Source organism: Bubalus bubalis, chromosome 6, assembly GCF_019923935.1.
Source record: "Bubalus bubalis isolate 160015118507 breed Murrah chromosome 6, NDDB_SH_1, whole genome shotgun sequence".
NCBI classification, from domain to species: domain Eukaryota; kingdom Metazoa; phylum Chordata; class Mammalia; order Artiodactyla; family Bovidae; genus Bubalus; species Bubalus bubalis.
In genome coordinates, this window is record NC_059162.1 from 46,633,099 (window position 1) to 46,660,802 (window position 27,704).

Here is a 27,704-nt window from a genome sequence, read left to right on the forward strand (position 1 = left end):
TCAGTCTGAATTTGGCAATAAGGAGTTCATGATCTGAGCCACAGTCAGCTCCCGGTCTTGTTTTTGCTGACTCTACAGAGCTTCTCTATCTTTGGTTGCAAAGAATATAATCAATCTGATTTTGGTGTCAACCATCTGTTGATGTCCATGTAGAGTCTTCTTTTGTGTTGTTGGAAGAGGGTGTTTGCTATGACCAGAGCATTCTCTTGGCAGAACTCTATTAGCCTTTGCCCTGCTTCATTTCGTATTCCAAGGCTAAATTTGCCTGTTATTCCAGGTGTTTTTTGACTTCCTACTTTTGCATTCCAGTCCCCTATAATGAAAAGGACACTTTTTGGGGGTGTTAGTTCTAGAATGTCTTGTAGGTCTTCATAGAACTGTTTAACTTCAGCTTCTTCAGCATTTCTGGTCAGAGCATAGTCTTGGATTACCGTGATACTGAATGGTTTGCCTTGGAAATGAACAGAGATCATTCTGTCGTTTTTGAGATTGCATCCAAGTACTGCATTTCGGACTCTTTTGTTGACTATAATGGCTACTCCATTTCTTCTAAGGGATTCCTGCCTGCAGTAGTAGATATAATGGTCATCTGAGTTAAATTCATCCATTCCAGTCCGTTTTAGTTCGCTGATTCCTAGAATGTCAACATTCACTCTTGTCATCTCCTATTTGACCACTTCCAATTTGTCTTGATTCATGGACCTAACATTCCAGGTTCCTATGCAATATTGCTCTTTACAGCATCAAACCTTGCTTATATTACCAGTTCCATCCACAACTGAGTGTTGTTTTGCTTTGCCTCCATCCCTTCATTCTGTCTGAGTTATTTCTCCATTGATCTCCAGTAGCATATTGGGCACCTACTGACCTGGCAGTTCATCTTTCAGTGTCCTATCTTTTTGCCTTTTCATATTGTACCCTAATAGTGCTGAGGAAAAAAAATTGCTCTTCTTTCAATTTGTTAAGAATATGCCTACCTCAAGGCCTTTGCACTTGCTGTTCCCTCTTTCAGAAACACTAGTAGTCATATATTCACATGGTTCTGTCTCTTATTAATACTTCCTTTCAGTCTCTGTTCTTAATAGTAACTTATCAGGGAGGTCTTCTTTGGCCACCCTGTAGAAAACAGCAACTACCACCCTGACTGACTCTTCTCAGACTTTTCAGCATTTTCCACTGCTAAATATTATATACAGACTTGTTTAGTTGTTCACTATCTATCTCTTAGAAATTGATGTCTATGCCCCCTAGACAGGGCTTCTTGGCTATTTGATTCATTACTGTTTGCCTAGAGCCTAGAACAGTGCCTGGCATACGGTAAGTGTTCCATATGATTTCTCAATGAATAAATGCCTGCCTTTTACCAACTTCACTCTTACTTCTCCTAACAATGTCTCCTTGATTGTTTTTCCTTTTATTGATGAGATAAACCAGTTTCAAGGCCTGCCATCTGCAAATAATATTCAGAATCCTCCCACAGTGTTCCTTGAAGACTAAGCTAAAAAATAATAGAAAGCTGTGGACATTTTTAATGCATTTATTTTAGGATATAGTTATCATTTTTACTAGGCTAGGCCTACACAGTATAATTTATTTTGGGGGGAAAAATTGTTAAACAAGGCAAGATAAAAAGAAAAAGCAAAAAAGTAGGAAGGAAAGAGGGTTAATTAACTGTCGTCTTACCTATTTACCTCGTAGGTGATCTATAGGCATCAGATGTGTGTGGAAGCATGCAGCAAAGTTCACAGTATTATGCAAATCCAGTTGTTTTATTAAAAATTCATGTTTTCAAAGTTCTTCATTATTTATCGTTATTTTTGTTTACATATTTATTTTTTGAAGTCTTTTAAACACCTTCTGGTGGCATTTTCTACCTGATTAAATGTATTACTGCATTCCAAACCTCACTGAATCTTCCTTTCTGTGAAAACAGAACAGGGTGGTTGGCAGAGTAACGTTCTCCAAAGATGTCCAAGTCTTGAAAATGTTAAGTTACAAAGTGAAGGGAAAGTTGCACGTGGAATTAATATTGTTACTCAGCAGACCTTTAGAGAGAGTCTTCTCAGTTACCCAGGTATACTCAAAGTAATTACAAACGTTCTTAGCGAAAGCTGGCAAGGCGCCTTAGAGAACGCTGCAGGCTTTCAAAATGGGGAAGACGCTGCTGCTGTTGCTGCTAAGTCGCTTCAGTCGTGTCCGACTCTGGGCGACCCCATAGACGGCAGCCCATCAGGCTCCCCCGTCCCTGGGATTCTCCAGGGAAGAACACTGGAGCGGGTTGCCATTTCCTTCTCCAATGCAGGGAAGTGAAAAGTGAAAGTGAAGTGGCTCAGTCGTATCCGACTCTTGACGACCCCATGGACTGCAGCCTACCAGGCTTCTCCGTCCAAGGGATTTTCCAGGCAAGAGTACTGGAGTGGGGTGCCATTGCCTTCTCCAGGGGAAGACGCTAGGAGCCAACAAATGTGACCTGACCAGATTCTCAGAGCTGGAGAAGGCAAAGAAGTCACTTCTCCCCAAGAACTTCCAGCAGGAATGCGACCCCACGGACGCCTTCATTGTAGCCCAGTGAGGCTCCTGTTGAACTTCTTACTTCTAGAACAATGGTAAGATAAAACTTTGTGTTGCTTTAAACTACTGAGTCTGTGATATTTTGTTCCAATAGCAATAGAAAACTAAAACAAACAGCTTTAGCACATGAGTGAGCTCCAGTGTGTAAAAGACCTGAGTCTATATTCCAGGCCCATTAACCTCTCCAAACCTTGGTTCCTCACTGGTGAAAAGAAGATAGCAATACCGTTTTCTCTGTAGGAATTTTGTGAACATGAAATAAGATAGTTTGTGTAAAGACTCAAAACGGGGCCCACAACATAGTAACTTCTTAAAAATTGTTAGCTGTTAACTAATCATTTTTCTGTGAACTTTAAGTGTGGGTTATTTGTGAAATCAAAGGGCCAGTAAGCTGTTAAATGTATTGGGATGAAAATAGATTCAGAGTCAGAAGAAATGAGCCAAAGTTCAGGCTCTCCTAGCAGTGTGATCTTGGGCAAATCATTTAACTGTCATCATCTGGAAACTAAGATAATTATAGTTGCCTAGTCTGTACCAAATTAGATGCTCAATGTGAGAGCATTTTGGAAATCAAAGTCATGCTGCTGGAATTATTGCACATCTCATAAATCCTTCCTATTAGCTTCTTTTGTTGACATTTATTTTTCTAAGCGTGGAATAATGAAGAAAGGCTCTTTAGTTGTAGCCAGAGGAATCTAGTTAGCTGAATTTGGGTTATGATAAATTTTATAGCTGGTAATGAGGTAGCAGAGAGATTGAACAACAGTATTAGTGAACAGGATTTCTTTTTTAATGAAATGTGGATCATAACCATGTTCAAGAGAGGAATACGAACAATTTTTCTGAAATCGTCATAAAGAAGGATTCTTTTCTTTCTCTATTTTAACATTTTTTTTTAATCTCAAGCTCAGCTCACTTTCATCCCAGTTCTTTTGAATAGACTGTATTGTCTAAAGACTAGACTGCATCTAGTATGTGTGTGTGAGTTGCTTATTCGTATCCGACTCTTCACAACCCCATAGACTGCAGCCCACCAGGCTCCTCCATCCATGGAATTTTCCAGGCAAAAGTACTGGAGTGGGGTGCCATTTTCTTCTCCAAGACTGCATCTAGTAGAAATCGTAAAATCACACACAGGAATCCAGACAGCCTATTCCCTTATTCTTTTCCCTAAATTGCGTATTCATATGAAAAGCCTTTGACCAGCTTGATTTAGTTCCTGATCTAACACCATCTTGGTTCTGAATCTCTCTCACCTTCTAGTAGCTTCACTTTCCTCTTTTTATCACCTATTTTCCAAAATTTTCTTAGGTCTTTGGTAATACAGATGAATAAAGGCCCACAGTAATGGAACTAAAGTAACAAGATAGAAAATGCAACACAGGTAAAAAGACTTAACACAGTATCCTTCAAAGGATGTAATACAGATGTCTAGCTCTGCAGGGACTTCACTTTCACTTTTCACTTTCATGCATTGGAGAAGGAAACGGCAACCCACTCCAGTGTTCTTGCCTGGAGAATCCCAGGGACGGGGGAGCCTGGTGGGCTGCCGTCTATGGGGTCGCACAGAGTCGGACACAACCGAAGCGATTTAGCAGCAGCAGCAGCAGCAAGCAGCTCTGCAGGGAAGTTATTGTAAAGAGTTCCTTGCTTTCCTAACTTTGGAGAACGCTGAGTTAAAGTTCAACAGATTTCATGATTTCAGGTTTCTCGAGCCTTTCATATGTTAATATGCAAGAGGTTTTAGCACACAGCTTTTCAGGTTCAGAAAACAGCTCCTGGCTAGGAGCTGTTTTCTGAATGTAGAACATTTGGGGAAAGGTTTGCTAAACTTAGGTGAACTCCTGGTTAAATAGTTGCCCTCCAAATGTGTGTGCGTGTGTGTGTATTATATTTTATACATATTCTTGTCCGCTGAAGACCATGCAGGACTACAGAGGGGGAGGAAAACACCAGGAAGCACATTTACCAAAGATACAAGATATATGTTAAAGAGGATAGGAAGCTCTCCAAAATTATTGTTAGCTGTCTTTTAGGCTAGTAAAATATTATGCTTGTGTGTAAAGAAACTACTCCTTTTGTAACTTCCTTGTCTTGATCGGGAGAGGCCCACTCAGTCAATTTCCTCCTGTCGTCCAACACTTTTCCCTTCTTCTCTTCAACCCTAAAAACATTATTTTTGCCCAGTTTTCCTCCTTTATTTATTTTCCTCTCTACTACTGTCCTACCCCAGAAGAGAAATAGTGATATTTCTTCAAAGCTTCTGGGTATTATTTTTTCTCAATGGAGAGATAGTCTATAGCAGAATACTTTATAGATATCTTACAACTGAAGTGTTTAAAAATCCAGGAATTAATTACTGTTCAAATGTCTCTGGCTTTGAGTCCTCACCCCCATTTTAAAGCTTAACATCTTACCATGATCACACCTTAATTACTCTTATCAGAAAATAATCATGTACTTGAATTTTACTATGATCCTACACCCCTGGAGTTGGAATTAGAATTTTAGAAGAGACTCTGTTTACATACAAGAGCTCCAAGTTCTGTCTCTTTAAGCCTCACATACTAATTAATTAGTAGATGTAGGGAAAGAGCAAATTAGCCAAGATGGCGGTGGTCAGGCTCTCTCACCCCCCAGCCTCTCGCTCTTGCCCCATGTTTTGTAAATACATGGTTATATAACAGGTGAGATCACTGATAGCACGGTGCATGCGCCTCAGGATGTACCCGCTTGGCCTTGGGCCACTTTTGTTGTGTAAACGTATGTAAGCTCCACCTGAAAAGCCGCTGAGGGTGTGTTATATTGGGTTAACCGTAAGAGAATACAGCGTGTCTGCTGCTGCTACAGCCGCCACACCCGCAGGTAGAGAATAAACATGTCTAGTTCCTACAACTCCTTCAGTTATCCTCCAGCTTCTCAGCTCACACCTTGCCTACCCTGGGTTCAGCGAGCAGTGAGATACAGCAAGACACTAGGCATTCCTCATCCATTGGATAAAGATTTATTAGATGTTGTTGCATGCCAGAATGTGCACGGTACTAACAATTCACATAGGTAGCTTACAGTTATTGGTGGTGGAAATGATGGTGGTCGTGATAATGTGGTTTCCTGCAAAAGATGTTCCTCCGTTATAAAAAGAGCCAGTGAAGTGGAAGTCTCCACCATTCTAAATGGATGAGCAAGGGACCATCTTACAGAGAGAGGGTAATGAGTATTTTTGGTGAATGGCTTATTGGACCAAGCATTTGTACTGGATCAGTGGTTCTAAACTCAAACTGCACAGCACATATCTAAAATTTTGATGCCTGGGCCCTATAACAAGTCAACTGAATTGAAATCTCTGAAAGACATGAGTTCTTGGACATTGTTATTTTATAAATGGTCCATTGATGAGTGTAATATCTATTCAGTGTTAAGAGCCATTGTTGTAAATAGGAGTAAGAAGGGAATTGTGTGGACACAGTAAGAATATCTGTATCAATAGGAACTGAATTAAAAGGAAGGCCGGGAGGGAATTATTAACTCTATATAAATTAACTAAGGAGCTCAAAAGTTGGACGTGCCACTGAATTGCGACCACGGGTCATGGCACATGCAAAATTACATAAGCCAGATTCCTGATCTCTTAAACTCCATTCTCTTAGAGCATGGGGGAGGAGGATGGCTGCAGAAGCCATCTCAAATTTCTCAGGAACTCAGCTCATAGGATACATTTATCCGAGTTAAAGTTATAAATATTGCACATGGTCTCAATACCCAGAGGTAAACATTTACATTACAGATCTTATTAGCAGACAATTGTGAAACCAAATAATGATTTTTTTTCCCACAGAGTTGCACATGTAAAAACAAATATAAATTAAAAATAAGAAGCTTAATTCTCCCTGTTGAAAACGGGGAAAGAGACTTCTCTCTCCTCCCTTTTCACAGAGCATTTGCTTTCTTATCTCTTTGAAATACATATAAATCATTTTTAAGACTAGATAGATCTTTTGTCAACTGGCCTCTTGTCACTTTTCTGACCTAGGCATGTCTTTCTGAAGAAACTAGAGAACCATCTCTTTGAAGTACAAACATCAGGAGAGATAGCAGCCCTAGCTTCCAGAATCTGTGGCAAGATAGGAGCCTAAATTCAGTGGACACTTTGCTCTAAGTTGCAAAATTGCCTCCTGTTATAAAGATATGAGGTTTGCTTTTTCTCTAGATAAATCCAATTAGCTAATACATACTGTCTCCCCAGTTACCAGGTAAAGTTAGGATGAACTGTTTGTGACAAATGAGTCCTTTACTTACTTACTTGTTATTCATCTTGAAACATGTACATAATGAGTTAATCTGCTTGGCTGTTTAAAGGGATGAGATTTCTTTCTCCTTTGAAATCTTTTTTTTAATTGAAGTATGGGCTTCCCTTGTGGCTCAGATAGTAAAGAATCTGCCTGTGATGAAGGAGACCTGGGTTTGATCTCTGCATTTGGAAGATCCCCTGGAGAAGGGAAAGTCTACCCACTCCAGTATGCTGGCCTAGAGAATTCCATGGACTGTATCGTCCATGGGGTCGCAAAGAATCAGCTATGACTGAGCGATTTTCACACATAGTTAATTTACAATATTGTGTTACTTTCATGTGTACAGCATAGCAAATCACTTTTTCTTTTTTTTTTTTTTTTGCAGATTATATTGTTTTGTACGTGCATGCTAAGTCGCTTCAGTTGTGTCCTACTCTGTGACCCTATGGACTGTAGCATGCCAGGCTCCTCTGTCCATGGGATTCTCCAGGCAAGAATACTGTTTGCTGTGTCCTCCTCCAGGAGAGTCTTCTGACCCAGAATTGAAACCCCATCTCTAATGTCTCCTGCGTTGCAGGTAGGTTCTTTACCACTAGCACCACCTGGGAAGCCCATGTTCTGTTTTAGGTTGTTACAAATACTGGGTATAATTCTCTCTGCTATACAGCAAATCCTTATTGCTTATCTGTCTTATGAATAGTATTTTGTATCTGTTAATCCCGTACTCGTAATTCATTGTCACCCCCTCTTCCTGTTTGGTAACCATAAATTTATTTTGTGTGTCTGTGAGTCTGTTTCTGTTCTGTGTATACATTCATGTTGTTTTTAAAGATTTCACATATGAGTGATATTATACAGTATTTGTCTTTCTCTGTCTGACTTATTTCACTAAGTATGATATTCTCTAAGCTTATCTATGATGATGCAAATAGCAATATGTCATTCTTTTTTATGGTTGAATAATATTACATTGTGGGGCTTCCCTGGTTGCTCAGACAGTAAAGAATCTGCCTGCAATGCAGGAGACCTGGGTTTGATCCCTGGGTCAGGGAAAACCCCTGGAAAAGGGAATGGCTACCAACTCCAGTATTCTTGCCTGAAGAAATCCACGGACAGAGGAGCCTGGTGGGCTACAGTCTGTGGAATTGCAAAAAGTCAGACATAACTGAGTGACTAACACTAACTAGCTTGACTAATATTCCATTGTCTGTATGTACCACATCTTCTTAAGCAAGTCATCTGTTTTTACTTGGGTTGCTTCCATGTCTTGGCTATTGTAAATAGGGCTGTTATGAACACTGGAGTGCATGTATCTTTTTGATTTAGTGTTCTTATTTTTTCTGGATATGTACCCAGAAGTGGAATTGCTGGATCTTATAGTAGTTCTATTTTCAGTTTGTTTTTTTTTAAGGAAAATCCATGCTGTACCATTATGTACATTCCCACCAACTTTCCATAGTGGCTACACCAATTTAAATTCCCACCAACAGTGTACAAAAATGTCCTTTTATTCACACCCTCTCCAGTTGTAGACTTTTTGATGATAGCCATCCTGACAGTTGTGAAGTGATACCTCATTGTGGTTTTGATCTTTTAATGTGCCTCGTGGCCATCTGTATGTCTTCTTTGAAGAAATTTCTATTTAGATCTTTTGTGTATTTTGATTCTTTTTTTTTTTTTATGATTGTTATTGAGTTGTGTGAGCTGTTCATATATTTTGGAAATTGTCCTTGTCAGTCACAGCTTGGCTGTTTGCACTTGTTTTCTCCTATTCTGTAGGTTGTCTTTTCATTTATGATTTTCTTTCCTGTGCAAAAGCTCGTAAGTTTGATTAGGTCCTGTTATTTTATTTTTGTTTTTATTTCTATTGCCTTGGGGGACTGACCTAAGAAACATTGGTATGATTTATGTTAGAGATTGTTTTGCCTATGATATCTTCTAGGAATTTTATGGTGCCATGTCTTATGTTTACATCTTAAGCCATTTGGAGTTTATTTTTGTGTTTGGTGTGAGGATGTATTCTAAGTTCATTGATTTACATGCACCTGTCCAACTTTCCCAGCGCCTCTTGGTGAAAAGACTGTTTTATTTCAACTGTATATTCCTGTTTGGCATGTATGTTAATGAGTATAATATCCTCTTCTTATATTGATCCCTTCATCATATAACACCTTCTTTGTCTTTTGTTATAGCATTTGCTTCGAAGTCTGTTTTTTCTGGTGTGAGTATTGCTACCCTCTGCTTTATTGTCATTTCCATTTGCCTGAGATCTTTTCCATTTCCTCACTTTCAGTCTCTGCATCTTTCATCCTGAAGTGAATCTCCTGTAGGCATCATATTGATGGTTCTTTTTTTTTTTTTAATTATTGACCACTCTACCTTTGATCAGAGCATTTAATCCATTAACATTTAAAATAATTGTTGATAGGTTTATACTTATTGCCATTTTACTTTTTGTTTTCTATTTTTGTAGATCTTTGTTTTTGTTTTTATGCTGTAGTTTGATTTTCTTCTGCAGTATGCTTGAGTTCCTTTCATTTTGGGTTTTTATGAATCAATTGTAGGCTTTTTATTTGTGGTTACCCTGGTATTCATGTATGTTGAGCCATAACTACTTCAACTTGCTTTAAACCGATAATCATTTAAGTTCAAACACATTCTAGAAGATCTATATGGGGCTTCCCTGGTGCTTCAGATGGTAAAGAATCTGCCTGCAATGCAGGAGACCTGGGTTTGATCCCTGAGTTGGGAAGATCCTCTGGAAAAGGAAATAGCAATCCACTCCAGTTTTCTTGCCTGGGAAATCCCATGGTTAGAGGAGCCTGGCAAGCTACAGTCCATGGGGTCGCAAAGAGTCAGACATGACTGACCGACTAACACACATCGTTTTTACTGCCCTCCCCCACATTTTGTGTTCTTTGATGTCCAATTTTTCATCTTTGTTGCCTATCCTTTTAATACGTATTGTAGTTATAGTTGCTTTAACAATTTTGGTTTTTAATCTACATACTGGCTTGCTTAAGTGATATTTAATCCTTCCTATAAATTTACCTTTCATATTGGGATTTTTCCCTTTTCTGTAAATTTTTCTGTTCAATTTAGAAAAAAAAAAAAAAACCCTTCAACATTTCTTTTGAACATTTTAAATGTTTAAACCCTTCAACATTAACTTTTAAAATAATTGATATGTTTGTACATATTGCCATTATACATTATAATGTTGAAGGGTTTAAACATGTAAACTGTTTAAAAGAAAGGTTGAAGGTTTTTTTTTTTTTTTTCTAAATTGAAAAGAAGCAAGAATTTACAGAAAAGGGAAAAATACCAATATGAAAGGTAAATATATAGGAAGGATTAGTATGCAGGTCAGGAAGCAACAGTTAGAACTGGACATGGAACAACAGACTGGTTCCAAATAGGAAAAGGAGTACATCAAGGCTGTATATTGTCACCCTGCTTATTTAACTTATATGCAGAGTGCATCATGAGAAACGCTGGACTGGAAGAAACACAAGCTGGAATCAAGATTGTCAGGAGAAATATCAATAACCTCAGATATGCAGATGACACCACCCTTATGGCAGAAAGTGAAGAGGAACTAAAAAGCCTCTCGAAAGTGAAAGTGGAGAGTGAAAAAGTGGGCTTAAAGCTCAACATTCAGAAAACGAAGATCATGGCATCTGGTCCCATCACTTCATGGGAAATAGATGGAGAAACAGTGGAAACAGTGTCAGACTTTATTTTTGGGGTCTCCAAAATCACTGCAGATGGTGATTGCAGCCATGAAATTAAAAGACACTCCTTAGAAGGAAAGTTATGTCCAAACTAGACAGCATATTCAAAAGCAGAGACATTACTTTGCCAAAAAAGGTCCATCTGGTCAAGGCTATGGTTTTTCCTGTGGCCATGTATGGATGTGAGAGTTGGACTGTGAAGAAGGCTGAGCACTGAAGAATTGATGCTTTTGAACTGTGGTGTTGGAGAAGACTCCTGAGAGTCCCTTGGACTGCAGGGAGATCCAACCAGTCCATTCTGAGGGAGATCAGCCCTGGAATTTCTTTGGAAGGAATGATGCTAAAGCTGAAACTCCAGTACTTTGGCCACCTCATGCAAAAAGTTGATTCATTGGAAAAGACTCTGATGTTGGGAGGGATTGGGGGCAGGAGGAGAAGGGGACGACAGAGGATGAGATGGCTGGATGGCATCACTGACTTGATGGATGTGAGTCTGGGTGAACTCTGGGAGTTGGTGATGGACAGGGAGGCCTGGCTTGCTGCAATTCATGGGTTCACACAGAGTGGGACACAACTGAGCGACTGAACTGAACTGAACTGAAATATCACTTAAGCAAGCCACTATGTAGATTAAAAACCAAAATTGTTAAAGCAGCTATAACTACATATATGCCATTATACATAAGAATACATTTCAATGTTTTTAATTCTTTTAGTTTTTGCTTATCTTGAGAAATTCTTTCTCCTTCTATTCCAAATGATGGTCTTGCTAGGTAGACTATCTCAGGTTCCTGGCTTTTCCCCTTCAGAACTTTAAAAGTCAGAAGGGAGTTGCATGATATATTCAAACTTTCTGCAGAGAAATCAGCTAACAGCCTTATGGGGTGTTTCCTTGTAACTAACTCTTGTTTTCTCTTGCTGCCTTTAGAATCCTGTCTTTATCTTTAAATTTTGCCATTTTAACTGTGATATGTCTTGGTTTGGCTCTGAGCTCATTTTGTTTGGGCACCCCTGTGCTTTCTGAGGTGGCTCAGACAGTGAGGAATCTGATTGCAATGCAAAAGGCTGTGGGTTCCAATTCTGGGTCAGAAAGATCCTCTGGAAGAGGGCATGGCAACCCATTCCAGTATTGTTGCCTAGAGTACCCCATGGACAGAGGAGCCTGGTGGGCTACAGTCCATGGGGTTGCATCTGTTTCCTTATTAGGTTTGGGAAGTTCTCACCCATAATATCTGTTTTAAATCATTTTTTTAAATTATTTGTTTTTTTGGTTTGTGTTGGGTCTTCGTTGCTGTGCACAGGCTTTCTCTAGTTCCGTAGAGCAGTTCTACTGGGCTGCTATTTGTTGTGATGCATGGTTTCTAGGCATTTGGGCTTCAGTAGTCATGGCTCACCGGCTCTAGATTGCAGACTCAGTAGTTGTGGTACAGTGGCTTAGTTGCTCTGCAGCATGTGGAATATTCCCAGACCAGGGATTGAACCCATGTCCTCTGCATTGGCAGGTGGATTCTTATCCACTGTAACACCAGGGGCATCCCACAATTTCTTTAAATGAAATAAAAATTGTTTTATTCTCTTCTCTCTCTCTCTGTTCTCCTTCTGGAAACCCTATTATATATAAGTTGGCATGTTTTATTCCCATAGGTCTCATATGTTGCTTTCTTTTTCTTTTTTTTCTGAGTGCTATTCTAATTTGGTGATCTCCATTATTCTATCTTTCAAATCACTTGTACACTCTTCTGCATCATTTAGGCAGCTGTTCATTGCTTCCAGATTGCTTTTTTATCTCAGAAATTGAATTATTTTTGATTGGGTCATCTTTAATACTTTCTAGTTTCTTGTTAACGTTGATCTGCTTTTATATTGATAATCTTAATTCAGTTAGCATTTTTATAATCTCCATTTTGATCTCATTGTCTAGTATAGACTGATCTGTTTTGTCTTTCAGGGGGTCTTCCCTGGCTGTCTTAATTGGGAATAGTTTCTCTGCCTCTTCACTTAACTTTCTCTGTTCTGTGAATATAGGAGAAACCCTTATCCATTGTGGTCTTGAGGGAGTGTTTTCATGTGGCAGTGTCTCTATGTGGACTGTGCCTTTGGTGTGAGGGCTTTTTTTTTTTTTTTTTTGAAGGCTTGTTTTGATATGAACACCAGCCACATCTTTCCTCAGGGTATGCTGAATGCCATCACCTTGTTAGGGTGGCTGGTGGTGTTAGGGGATCTAAAGCCTGTGCAGAGTGAGAGGCTGGACTTCCTTTCTGCTCAGGGGCTGTCACCACCCTATCGGAGGCAGGGTCTGCTCTCCAGTTGCTGGAGCAGAAGCCTGAGGGTTGAGCTTGAGCAGGCTCTGTTTCCCTTGAGTGCGTGCTTTGCCCCAAAGGACGGGAGCGCTGAAGTGAGGCTCATGTACTCACACTGGTCTGATGTGCCGCCTGTGTAGGAATTCATGGCTCAGCTCAGACATAGCACAAGGTTGTGTCTCTTCCCCTGTTGTGGTCCTCCCAGATCCAGTGCACAGCTGTGATATGGAGTGAGTGAGACCGGTGTGTTATCCAGGCTGGGGCTTTGTGGCCACAGGGATTCAAGCAGCTCTGCTGCCATCATCAGTGTGGGCTTCCCCTGTGGTGTTGGTTTGAGCTAGTGCTAACCCTGACAGCCACTGTTTCACCTGGACCACATCCCAGACCCCCAACCTGCCTGTGTCCCTAGATGGAGTTTTTTTCCCCAAACCCAGCTCTCCTAGAGCTCACGCCAAGTTCCGGTGTGGAATAAGCAGGTCCAGGGTGTTTGCTGCACTCAGGCTGGGGAGCACAGTGAGCTAGCTGCTGTCAGTACAGAGCTCTCTGTCCTGTGGTTGGCAGACCAGCACCGTGCGCTATTCACAAGTGGGGACTAGATTCTCCAGCCCTTCTCCCTGTCCCAGCAGGTCTCCCAGCAGCCAGAGGGACTGGTCTTCTCCATGGAGGCCTCCAGGACCGGGACACCCAGCTCAACCTGCTTGCTCCCCAGGGTGAAGGTGATCCATATGGGCCTTTCCTTCCTTTCAAAGCCCTCCCAATCCCATGACTTTTCTCCATCCTATCCAGTTATGTGGAAATCTTTCTTGAAGCTTTGGTTGTCTACGAGTTCTTCTGCCAGTTTCCAGTTTCCCTTGAGAATTGTTTCATATGTAGGTGTGCTTTGGATGCATTTGTGTTGGGGAGGTGAGCCCCACATCCTCCCCTTCTGCCATCTTGATCCCTCCTGTCTTTGTTATCTCTTAACAGATTGCCTGGGATGTGGATCATATTACGGTTTCATGCTTATTCAAATAAGTTTTCTACTAACCATTGTAGAGAATTTTTCTGGGAAGAGAAATCATTTTGTTTTAATTTTAAAACAAAATTTTAAATTTTGTTTAAATTTTCTCCAACACACAAGACTTTAGCCTGCTAGAGAGTAAAATTTATCTTCAATTTGTTTTTTCTTATCTCAGACTATCATCAGCTACAAATAATTGAGATCTTACAGTCTAGTTTCAAATTCTCCCCAGTTTTCACAGACCAGACTGAAAATTTAAAAAATGTGAGTTATAATCTTGTTTTTCAATCTAATAAATGCTGTAAGGATTTCTAAGAATTCGCAAATATTTGCTATTTTCTAGAAAAAAGTATCCATTTTGGCAACTTAGCTAGCTCACACTGCTCTGAGCCCTGCCAACCAACTGGTCAAAAAAAATTAGGAATTTAGGGAAAAATCTTGGAATCCTTTCCTGCTTAGTGCCCATTTTTACTCAAGGCATTTCAAGGCGAAGATGGTCTCTGGTAGCCTTGAAAAGCAAATTGTTTCAGGGAAAACACCTTCTTTCTTCCCCTAAGTGCCTTAAAGTAATCCTTCATCTCTAGTCCCATTTCATTTAGACCATTTTGTAACAGTGAAAATGTCATTCAACAATTGTAAAGTACTTATGTCAGAAAAAAAAGTTTTAGAAGGAATCCATTGTTAGTTCATTGTGGTGAGGGTTCAGATGAATCACAGGTCCCATTATGCCCTGTGGAAGCAGAGCAACTACACCAGAAATGTACAATCCTCTTCCCAAGAGGAATGAGCACAGCCATTGCCAGAGCACCGTTTCCACATGTAACACTTGGGTTCCTGGGTGGATCAGAGGGATGGTTCTCTAGAAAGAGAAGCAGTATGACGCAGGACTAGTGCAAGCAAAAATCTCACAGATGATCACAACTAGGACAAATAAACTAGTCCCAGAGACATTTGTCAGGGCCTGGGACCTGGTAGTTGTAGATTAGCAGTGAGGAGGAAGGTCAGGATGATGTTAGATGGTTGTCAGGCAGTAACCAAGATGAGCTGAAACCAACTGGTTAGCACAGTTCCTGGGATGTAGCAAGCACTTAGTGAATATCAATTGAGGGATTAAATCAATAAAGGTGTCTTCTTTCCTGTTCTCTTAAGTACAACTTGTATGGTATGCCACAATCTGGTTTAAAAATCATAAGGACAAAGTGAAAACAAAGTATTTGTCTTAACCTGGTCTACAGAATAATTTATTTGTTGCTCATCAGTGTAGATTTGAAACTTTCACTGAGTGTAAAGCTCACTTCCCCTATGCTCTTACTATAAGTGAAATAATTTTCTCGTATAGGTAAGATGTTCTCTGGAAATCTGACCCAATGATTATTTAAATGAGCACAACTACCTTGTCCCTCACCTAAAATCCCCGGACGTATCCAAATTTAGTCCCATTCTAGCAACATTCAAACTCAGTCAAAAAAATTATCCATTTTCTTTTATAAACTAATGGGTTTTTTGTCTCAAGAGATAAATAAAAAGTGTAACGTTAAATGCTTAATGGAAAAGATGTGCATTAGAAATGCTGCCTGAGCTGTATTTAAAGTGAAAACATTAAAAACTTTACCTTTAATGCAGATAATCAATCATTAGAAACAAGTTCTAAATTAAGGATATAGATCATGTCACCTTTTTCTAGATCTTATTCTGACTGAGTCTGAAGAAATTCTCCTACCATAGAAGAAAAGATGACAGAACCACACACAGGAAAAACTAATAGCAACACCAGTTGGTTCTTCAGCAAAATCATATCTTCCTTGATTAATATGAAATAACCCAGTTGATAACGGCTGAAAAATGAAAGTATGGGTGTTGTGATATCTCATGAGATTAACTCAGTAATATCCTCTCTGAGTAAATCTTTACCTCTTCTGATATTTGTAGCTTTACATGGTAATAAAATCTAAATGTAAAAATGAACTGAAAGAAAGATTAGCTTTGAAAAACAGCAGACAGGCTATCAGCAGCCGCCAGGGAGTGCCCTGTTGTTCTCAGAAGAGTGCCAGCACCGTGACCAGGAGAAAGCTGTTCCTTGACTCCTAACTGCCTCCCAGCCCCTCACATAGAACCCTGGGTGGTTGCCTAGGCTTGCAGTCTGGGTGGAGAGAGAGAGATCTTAGCATAATAGGATCTGAAGAGCTTGATCCAGAAGTTTGCCTTCCTACAGTGCCTCACTGGTTAAGTTCTGAGAAATCACAATTCAAAAGGAGAATTTATTGATTGATTAAATTCATAGGGACAACTGAGCTCAACATGTGTTTACTAAATACGTTTGGAAAATATAATGAGGCTTTTAACTTGTGTCAAGACGAAAAGCTTTTGTATTTGACAGGTGGGAATGGATATTTATTTTTTAATATTTCAAACTCCCTGGTAGTATGGATATGCAAATATTCTGGCAATCTTTTAATAGTTAAGATTCATTTATAACCTACACCTCAAAAATTGGTTGTTGTTTAGTTGCTAAGTCATGTCTCTTTTGTGACCCCATGGACTTTAGCCCACCAGGAGCCTCTGTCCATGGAATTTCCCAGCAAGAATACTAGACTGGGTTGCCATATCCTTCTCCAGGGGATCTTCCCAACCCAAAGGTTGATCCCACATCTCTTGCATTGGCAGGCAGATTCTTTATCACTGAGCCACCAGGAAGCCCACCTCAAAAATACTACATATAATTTACCTGTCAAAAATAAATTTCCCCCAGATCTAGTCTTCACTCTTCTGGATGAGAGAATTGAAACACCACGGGCGTTTCCTCCTGGAGTAGGGGATGGGATAGGGAGCATCATGGCAAAAGCAAAAATATAGGTATCAAAATTTCTGCTTCATTATTTTCATAATAAATTCTTTATTAAAATTTTCAAAATCATACTAATAAAACTACCACAGTCTACCAATTCACCCAATATATAATTATTTTATTGCAGTGTTTAATTTTTGTGGCCATAAGCAATGATAGCATTGCATTCTGTTTGTAGCTATTCTAACATTGTCATTTCAGCACCTTTCTACTACCACTGATGCAAGACCAAGTCCCCTATCCCTCATCCTTCAGTTTCCTATTACCTTAAGCAACCCAACAGAGGTGATATTATTTCAGGACATATCTGAAAATAACTTCTTAAAAAATTTTTTTTATATAACCAACCACCTGCATGGCAGGAAAATCACAGGAAACAAATAACCATCCCTGCATGAGTCACTGTCACCAGCAATCTCACAAGGTAATGAAACCAATTCCACACTTTGCTGGTAGCCTGTAACTGGGGGGTGAAAACCAAAGGGTTTTGATCATTCTGAGAGCAGGGGCTAGAAGAATTCCTGGATTTAAACAAAGAAGAAAGGCAGAGTTCCCTGAGTTCATTGTTCTCAGCCATTTAATTGTCCTCCTGATTCAATGTTCATCCGAGTGCATAAAACACTACTGGACTTCTAGGGACCAAAATGAGCTCAAATGAAGAAAATCGTGACCAAGGAGAAAAAGTCTATGATTAGAGCTGCAGGAAGCTGCCACCCAGAAATTTGAATGTTGAGCTCTGACAAACAAGTTCTTCCAAAGGCACTAAAGAAGTCTCCTGATAATTCTTTCATTGAGTTGGTCAGAAAGAGATCTGTTCAACTGCTGGGATCCTGGAAAATTTCAAACCCCTGACTACACAGATGGTAATCAGGCTGCCACACTTTGAAATATGAAGTAGAATACTTAATTCTGGTGAAATTATGAATGAGAGAAGAAATCTCTTCCCCTGATAGGCGGGGTGGACTGAGATACATCCAGACATAAACCAGTAACCTTATTGGTGCTTATATTCGGTTTTCCTAAAGCCAAATCCAGTAAAGTGAATTTTCTCTCTTGAAGTCTCCCTTCAAGTCTAAGCATTTCAGACAAGATTCAATAAAAAATTTTAATCTAATTTTTGTGTCAGCAAAGCCCATATAAATCAGCACAAGCCCTGAAAAATTGAAGAGGCACTGTTTTTTATTGAATCCATAAATCTAGGAACTTAGCATTGAACAGTTTTAAGTGTTTCTTTAAAAAAAAATAATTAGTGTGATAACAGACAGGGAAATTGAGCCCAAGGGTCTAAGAGGCTTATTCAGATCCCAGAAGAAAGAAGTATTTGGGAAGAGAATGTTGCCTAAGTAAACATGACTAAATTATCTGAATCCAACCCTAACAATTGAATGTACTATATCTTGTTCCAAAGGGTTTTACTTTGGATTTTGGTTCTCTTATATGTGTTCTAAAACCCCACTGAGAGTCATGGCATGAAAGTGCTTTGAAATCCATTTATTTTTCAGGTGAAACACTTAGACTTGGAAATTTGACAGTGAAGTTGGCACAAAGGGAGAACTTTGAGGTGGCTGCATTCAGAATTCTCTCTTCACTAACAACTTTTTTTGATCAATTTCTATTTATATAGTTACTATCTCACTTCCAATATCAAACTAAGAAGAATATATATCAATACAAATTATGTTTATCTCCTGGAGAAGGAAATGGCAACCCACTCCAGTATTCTTGCCTATAAAATCCCATGGACAGAGGAGCCTAATAGGCTACAGTCCATGGGGTCGCAAAGAGTCAGACACGATGGAGCGACTTTACTTACTTACTTACTATGTTTATTCCTGCTCTATAAACCCAGCAGAAACAATCTCTTGTTTGCTTTCCTAGAAAGCTACCTGAAATGTGGAAGAAAGCACATTGTGTTTTTAGTGAAGATTCAGATTATAAAGTTTGTCCTTCTCTCAACATGTATGTCCTTAGAACTCCAATTGTGGTCTACAGTGATCAGTATTGAAACCATGTGAAAAATCTCAGGTTCCACCCAGGTCTACTGAATTAGAATCTGCATTTTAACAAGCTCCCCAGGTATTCATTAGGGCTTCTCTTGTAGCTCAGCTGGTGAAGAATCCACCTCCAAAGCTGGAGACCTAGATTCGATCCCTGGGTTGGGAAGATCCCCTGGAGAAGGGAAGGGCTACCCACTCCAGGATTCTGGCCTGGAGAATTCCATGGACTGTATAGTCCATGGGGTCGCAAAGAGTCAGACACGACTGAATGACTTTCACTTCACTACTTCCATATTCATAGAACAATGGGAGACATTGTTCTATGTAATTTCAACACACTAATCCTGTGTTTCATTTCCTGTGCACAATTTATGATTTACAGCACGTGCAAGCTGGAAACCCCTCTTTCTTAGATATCATTGAGCTTCCTATAGTGCTTCCAAGCAAACACCATCTACATATGTAGACTGATATTTAATGAGCCTTTGCTGCCTCTAGGTTTACTTCTTTATTGAAGCTTTAAATCAAGTCAAATGTTTAGCTTTATCTTAGCCCCAAATAGAACACATTAAAGAGTAACGGGAAAACAGAAAAAGGGGTCTAACGTATATTGAACCTTAATAAACACTTTAAACTTACATCCACTTTTAATCCTGTGAAGTAGGATTTTATAAAATGTTACAGATGAGAAAACAATCTCAGAAACCTTACTTGTTATGTGTCACAAAATCGAATGACACAATCAGGATTTAAGCTGAAGTGCTTCTCATTTGAAATCCCCTGAAAAGCATAGTTGCATAGTAATGTGCAGACAAATGCAGTGGTATCAGCTGCTTTTATTATTCTTGGTTTTCCTGTGTAAGCAAGTCACATCGAAGTTATCTAAATGCTAAATAACAAAAGCGACACCAAAATCACACACCTGCTTTACTTTACCTTCCTCCAAACCACTGTCTCTAATGATACATTGGTAAATCTAGATGTTGCACGTATTTCTTTTAAGTTGGAGCTTTTTTTAAAAAAAGATTTATTTATTTTTGGCTGCACTGGGTCTTTGTTTCAGCGAGTGGGCTTCTTATTGTGGTGGCTTCTCTTGTTGAGGAGCACAGGCTCTAGGGTGTGCGGTCTTCAGTAGTTGAGTGTATGTACTCAGTTGCCCTGTGCAGGGATCTTCCTGGACCAGGGATTGAACCTGTGTTCCCTGCAATGGCAGGCAGATTGTTAACCACTAGACCACCAGGGAAGCCCTGAAAATGTTTTTAATATGCAATTTGATCACCCTATTTTTATTGATACTTGGTGTATTTAATCAACTAACATTGTGATTACTGAATTATTTAGGCTCATTTATGTTACATTCTTCTGTGTTTTCTTTTCTCCGTATTTCTTCCTTTGTCCCTTTCACTTCCAGCCTATTATTTGATAACATTTATTCTCACTCCCTCTTTTTTCTCTCTGCCAATTTAGAATTATACTTGTATTTCTATTCTTTTAGTGTCAATATTAAAATTTTTAACAATCCTATTTTATTTCATATTTTTCTAACAAAGTCTATTTTACCCTCCAAACACTAGCCCTCTGTTTCTCTTGGATCTTGTACTTTCCATTAGTTTTAAGATAATTGTTGGTTACTGGCTTCCCTGGTGGCTCAGTCAGTAAAGAATCCACCTGTGATGTGGGAGACATGGGTTCGATCCCTGGGCTGGGAAGATCCCCTGCAGGAGGGCATGGTAGTTCACTCCAGTATTCTTGCCTAGAGAATCCCCATGAACAGTGGAGCCTGGCGGGCTACAGTCCATGGGGTCACAAAGAGTTGGATATGACTGAGTGACTAAGTACATACACAATACTAATATTGGCATCAGTAGTTAATTTATATCCCTATTTTGATAATATCTTCCCTAATTTACTGGTTTACTACTTGATTAGATCTTCACTCAGCTATTATACATGGGGGATGAATTCAGTTAATCCTAGTACCTAAAAATGGTATTTTGCCTTTACTTTGAACAATAGTTTAGCTAGTTACAGAGCTATATTTTGAAAATTATTTTCCCTCTCTGTCAACTCATAATATCTATTGTTACTTCTGTGAAGTCTGCTCTCAGCTTAATTTTCACCACTATGTAGGTAATGTCTTTTTCCCCCATTAGCATTTAAGAACTCCTACCCTTATTGTCTACATTTTGTTACTCTGGATATGGATTTATTTTTATTTTTGAATTTCAGCTTGTGGCGCTTTTCTGATGATAAATTTTCAGTTCAGAAAAACACTAAGTCCTTCATTAACTCTTAAAATATTACCTTTCTGCTACTCTTTTTTTCTAATTCTGAAACTCCTATTACATGTAGGTTGGGCTTCTCACTCCACTCTCTATCTCTTACCATTCCTTTTATACTTTATCTACCTCTCCTGAATTCTAAGTCAAGTTCTCAGATCTTTCCACTAGTTCACTCATTCTTCCTTGGTTGTGTTCAATCTACTGAGTTTCTTTCAATGATTACATTTTTACTTCCTAAATCGCTTTATTTTAAAAAACATCATCTCTTACCCATGACTCATCCTCATCTATTTTTGTTTATAATACCTGGTTTCTCTATGCATATATTTTTACTTTGTTTCTTTGAGGATTTTGACCATCTACCATATAATGCCATGTTCAAAAGATTATAATCTTAGTAATCTTATCATTTGGACTTTCCAGGTGGCTCAGTGGTAAAGAATCCACCTGCCAAGGCAGGAGACAAGGGTTCCATCCCGGGGTTGGGAGGATCCCCTGGAGAAGGAAATGGCAACCACTCCAGTATTCTTGCCTGGAAAATTCCATGAACAGAGGAGCCTGGCAAACTACAGTTTATGGGGTTGCAAAAGAGTCAAACATGACTTAGCAAATAAACAATTTCATCATTTAGTAAATCTGTTGACTATTGTGAGTTTTCATTCATGAAATTTTAGTTGCAAGATCAAATTCACAATTGTATTTTATCATTTTTCCTTTCTATTCCTCTTTGCACTCACTATATCATGTCTAGTCTTTTTATAGTTGACTGTATTAGGGTTACTCAGGTCCCCAGTCAAAAAACAGGATTTGTACTGACGGCTCAGAATTACCATTCTGGGAGTTAAAACTGATCTAGTATCAAAGTCAGTATATGACTTGAGCCCTATCGAGCTGTCTCTGCTTCCTCTTGCCATGCTACCAAGCAGTACATTATAGGCTATAGCCCCTGAGAATGATGCTGACTCGTTTTATTTCCTCAGCTCCTGAGGTGGAGCTCTCAGCTGCCTCTTTGTGTTTTCATCCTATAATGTAGCAGATCTCCAGCTTCAGTCTCCCTAATTGCAATTTCTGTCTTTTAAATTTTTTGTCAATAAGATGTTTATCTTCTTTTCCAGAATAACAATGATCCTATATATATATATTATAGATGCTATTGCCATACATTTATAGTTGGGAAGAGACAGTTTTATATATAAACTTACAGTGCCATTGTGATCAGAATACTACCTCTCTAGTAATATGAATTTTTATCCTAAGGAATGAATAGCACCACAGTTAGAACCCACTGAGACTCCTTTTTTATGTGATCAATCATATTTAAACAAAAAAAATGCTTTTTCAGAAATCTTGCAAAACAAAGCCATAGAACATTAATAGTCATTGCTAACAAAAATGCCCCCGTAAGAAATAATTTATGATTAATTTGAGACAAACTGTACTGATTTTAAGTCAAACGATGAGGAGAACAAACTTGATTTTCTTCTTCAGCTAGCCTGTTCACCTATCACCTCATGTCCACCACTTCCCCCAGTTCACATGTCTGAAGCAATCATTTCCTCTTTGTCTCTTCCCCTTTGGACAACAAAAGGATTAAAATAGATCATTTGAAATTCTCAACTGCTTGATAGGTATATTTTAAGAGTGCATTCCAAATATTGTATTAACTTTCGAATAGTGAAATGGTTTGTAGCTAATAGAAAATAACAGATTTTATTTTGTTCCTTACAAATTGGCACTTGTCAAACGACCTCTACAAGGATTAAATTATGTGCCACTGTAGCTTCAACACCCCCTGAAAGGAGTTCAGAGTGGAGATCAGGAATGAGGCCCTGCTCTGCTCTGGGAAAAACTGGCAGAACAGGTCTTCAGATAGATACTTTCAGGAGAAGATTTTAGGAGTCCAATTCTTGCATCTTCTCATAAATAAAATCTTTTCTGGTGATGTCTACTTCTTGTGAATCACAGTCAACAGACTGGCAGCAACCTTCTGCAAAAATGTACCCTTAATTGCGTGTACTTCACCAAAATCACATATATAACTCCCCTACCTCTTTGGAACAGTTTCTCACAACTTTCTGAAATGCTGTCTCCCAGGCTATAATCTTCATTTTGCCCCAAATAAACCTAACTCACAACTCTCACATTGTGCTTTTTTTCCTTTCAGTTAGACTGTTTACTATTAAGGAGTTTATTAGTAAGCAAGCTAAGTTGTGTGTTTGTTCTGAGCAGAGAGGCCTTAATTTCACATTAAGCCAATTTATTGCACAAGCCATGAAAACACAACAGAGTAAACCGAGGACTGACCAATACTGACTATAATCTGTGAGCCCCAGGTCAGGAGTTAGAAAATTATGCCTCCAGGCAAAATCCAGCCCAATATCTGATTCTCTAGATAAAATTAAATTGGACCACTTACATATAGTCTATGGCTGTTTTCACAGGAGCAGAATTGAGAATTTTCTACAGAGTTGAGAATTCTCTATAGAGACTGTATAGCCTGCAAAGCTGAAAATAATTACTCAATAGAAAAAATTTGTTGACCTCTTCCCTAAATGGTCTCCCTCCTTTTTAAAATAATAATAGTTATTTAATTATTTGGCTGTGCCAGTCTTTGTTTCTGTGCAGGCTTTTCTCAAGTTGCGGTGCATGGGCTTCTCAGAGCAGTGGCTTCTCTTGTTGCAGGGCATGGCCTATGGGTTGTGCAGGCTTCAGTAGCTGCAGCACATGGGCTCAGTGGTTGCAGTTCCCGGGCTCTAGAGCTCTACAGGTTCAATAGCTGCGGTGCATGGGCTTAGCTGCTCTGCGGTGTGTGCAATCTTCCCAGATTAGGGATTCAACTTGTGTCTTTTGCATTGGCAGGCCAATTCTTTACCACTAAGCCACCAGGGAATCCCTCTCCCTACTTTTTTTTTGAAGGAAAAATTAATAACTGGCCTGGCCACCAAAGGGAGATCTGAGTCTTCCATAATAGAAGAACTTATGTCCATGTTATTATACCAGCCTCTGAAAGAGATGAGTTTTCCCTACCCTAATTCTGGTCTCCCAATTTTCCCTCTCTATCCACCCACTTCCCTGAAAACGTTTTTTCTTCTTCCAACCTAGCCCCTCTTTCCTTCTCTACCAATATCTTAATGCCCAGTTGCATACATTATATCATCCTTTCATTTTACTCAGTATTTAATCATGTTGTGTCATAACCTCGTTCATCTGCCATATCCCTTTGCTCCATGTGTAACCAGCCAGTCTCCCTCTGATATGTCTTGTGCATTCTGTACTTTTCTAGTTTTACAGCCTCTTAGATTCACTCACTCAGCCAGTCTTTCAAACAAAACAACACATTATTACAACACCTACTGTGTGTACCATGGATTCTGCTAAGCACAAGGAGCACATGGTCTGGAAAGAGAGACAAACAGATAAACAAGCACATGCAATAAATTGTTACAATTGAGTTTCATTCATGACCAAAAAGAAAAAGAAAAAAGTATGGAATCAAGTCTCCCTTGAATGAAATGAAGGAATTTGTGAGGCATGAAATCTGTGATTTCATGAGATTTTTATCAATAAGAGATTTACTGAATATGTCCTAAAAGTTCTAGAAAATGAAGATTTTTATGAATTAGGTATAGTAAAATTCATTTAAAAATTAAAAGTTATTTTAAGATAAGAATGTATTCACAAGTATACTTTTATCAAATGCTTTAAAGTAGTTATAAAAGACAAGTGAGGCAACATGAAATTAATTAAATATAAATAGAACATGATTGATCTCCTGCCCTTAGGAATTCATTAACTCTCACTGATTGAATTTTAATAAATCAGAATGCATAGAGTTACCTTCAGTGGAGTTGGTGCTGCAGCAGAGGCTCCAAGAGCAAAGAACTCTTCACATTTAAAAATCCCTTAAAGAAACAATGGGTCAAATAGGGAGCCAAATAGTTGGATAGGAAATTTATATCATTTTTTGATGATAACAAAGAAAAAAAAGAGGAGGTAAGGAAGAGGAGGGAGGGGTAGAGGGAGAGATATCCTCCCAACTGATTTGGGAAATCTGCTGAAAGATGAGAATTTCTAAACATCAGTTCTCAATTTTTACAGAAGAGACTGACACTGATTTGGAAATTGATCAAGATACCCAGATTTGACCCTTCCCAGTCTGTTCTATCCAGCGAAGCAGGAGCCAAAGCTGTCTGGCTACTTGTTCTCCTGGAGAAAGGTTAACTTTCTCCCTGCAGGCTCCTCTAGTGGAGAGAGAATGTGTGATGAAATCTAGTTACAACAGACACTTAAAAAAAAGATTAAAACTAAGATTTGAAGAATAGACTACCTTGAAAGAACCTAAATTCTGATCATAGAAGGTTTTCAAGTGGAGCTAAAAGTGTTTGGAACGTTGTAGGTGCATGCCTCCCACCTCCACCTAGCTTCCTACTCTTGTATCTAGAGGAAGTTTAAACTACTTTTTTGTTGTTGTTCAGTGGCTAAGTCATGTCTGACTCTTTGTGACCCCATGAACCGTAGTATGCCAGGCTTTCCTGTCCTTCCATATCTCCCAGAGTTTGCTCAAACTCATGTCTATTGAGTCAGTGATGCCATCTAACCATCTTATCCTCTAACACCTCCTTCCCCTCTTTCCCCCAATCTTTGCCAGCATCAGGGTCTTTTCTAATGAGTTGGCTCTTCCTATCAGGTAGTCAAAGTATTGGCGCATTCAGTGTGAGTCCTTCCAATGACTGTTCAGGGTTAATTTCCTTTAGGATTGACTGGTTTGATCTCCTTGTTGTCCAAGGGACTCTGAAGATCTCCAGCACCACAATTTGAAAGCATCAATTCTTCTGTGCTCAGCCTTCTTTATGGTCCAACTCTCACATCAGTCCATGACTACTGGAAAAACCATATAGACTTGACAATAAGGACATTTGTCAGCAATGTGATGTCTCTGCTTTTTAATACACTATCTAGGTTTGTCATAGCTATTCTTCCAAGGAGCAATTGTTTTTAACTTCAAATTTTAATTTTAAGCTACTTAGATAACCTTTTAGATTTATTGTAACTCTGTGGCTTTAACCAGTGGTTGCATTTTGAATCTACCGAAAGCCTGTAAGCCAGAATCTAGTGCAGAAGAGGTATTCAAGGTGGGTCTGTACAAAGAATAAGTGGAGTAATATGGATGAACAGACAGGAGAGGGTGAGAAATGAGGAAGCAGAAGAAGGGGCCTAGTTTGTCATTTCAAGGCAGTCGAACAGATTTGCCTTGAATGGATATGTATTTACTAGTATGTAACTTTGAGGAACATTACTTAATCTCCCTGAGTCTTGATTTATCATTTAAAAGATTGGGATAAGGTTGAGATAATACCAATCTCATTAGGTTGATTTGAGGAAGAAGTGAGTTGCATGTAAAGTGTGTATCATACTTCACAGTAGAAAATAAACATTCAGGAGATACCATTTCACTTCTTGAAATCCTCATCATTCCTGTTATCTGTATTAAAATGTAATTTAAATAACTCAAGAAATACAAAGGCATGGTGAGCTGAATTCCATCAACCAGCATGAAAACTGTAAGGAACCTCTAAATACAAGTCTCAATGTAGCAGTGTAGATATCTAAGGATTTTTTTTTCTGCAGTTCACTTTTATACTAATAGCATGTATGGTATTCCTTTCATATTTTTTTTTATTTTAGCCACACAGAGTTATGGGATTTTAAGGTGACGTCGACACAGGGAAGCCTGTGTTTTCTTTTGTTATTATTGGTATCTCCACAGTCTGTTGGCAACTAAGGGGGAAAAGTCACTGTTCAGAGATGCCTGTATGGGAAGATTTAAACCATATCAATTTCAAAGGGTGTATACAGCAAGAAAATATTGCTTCTTTTAAAAAGACTAATGTAAATCAGATTAAGTGATTTAAACAGAAATAAACCTGTAAAGGTTACTAAGGTGCTGATAAGCTTTTATAGCTGTTAGACAAAGAGGGGTATCTCTTATATTTTAAAGGAGGCTTACAGAGGCAGCATTTATTAAGGCAAAGAACAGTAACTGCATGAAAAACCAAACGTGACACTCCCTGGAAGATATACGACCTTTCCAGAGTTCCAAAAGGACATAAGTTCTATAGCAACAGGTTTTTAAGCCACGGTCCTGGATATTTCTTAGTTCCTGGAACACTTTCAGAAGCTCTCTTCCTTTGTCAGCAACCAACAAGGAAAACATGATTTTCTCAAAGATTTTTGTAACACATGAATTGAAATAAATATGTGCATTTATCCACTGGACACCCTCCATTATTAGTTGAGGGCTGCCCCAAAGGCTGCTAACTCCTCTGCCACTTCAAGGCTGACAGGTTCTTCAGAGGCCCATTGCAATGGAAGGGAAGCTGCCAGCACAAGGCAGGTCTGGGCTTCCATGCCACTTGCATCATAGCCATGGCTGAAATCAGAGGTCAACTAAGGGAGTGTGGCCCTGGGCACAAAAGGCATTGCTACAGTGCCCTTTTGGTTGGGTGACAGGGTGTCAGGAATAAATCCTTCTGCACTGAGGACATATTGTACACATGTCTAGATGGAAAGCACTGTGAGTGCTCTGAAGACTCCACCCATGGCACATGACTTACCACATTGTATGTTGATAAGATGGGAGGGAGGGGGGCAGACGGGGATACATGCTCACCCAGCTACTGACATGA

At 39.1% G+C, this 27,704-nt stretch overlaps 1 long non-coding RNA gene across 2 annotated transcripts in view; it reads left to right on the plus strand.

Moving 5' to 3' along the window:
* Window positions 1-2,332: 2,332 nt before the first annotated feature.
* The window catches only part of LOC123334246, a 33,672-nt gene continuing 8,300 nt past the window's right edge, over window positions 2,333-27,704 (plus strand). Inside the window, exons 1-3 of one of the 2 annotated variants that reach the window (XR_006552076.1) lie at window positions 2,333-2,606; window positions 7,246-7,437; window positions 21,442-21,498. This is a non-coding gene — a long non-coding RNA (uncharacterized LOC123334246). Of the gene's footprint in view, window positions 2,607-7,245; window positions 7,438-21,441; window positions 21,499-27,704 lie in introns of those variants that run through there. The other variant, XR_006552077.1, reaches the window with a different exon arrangement.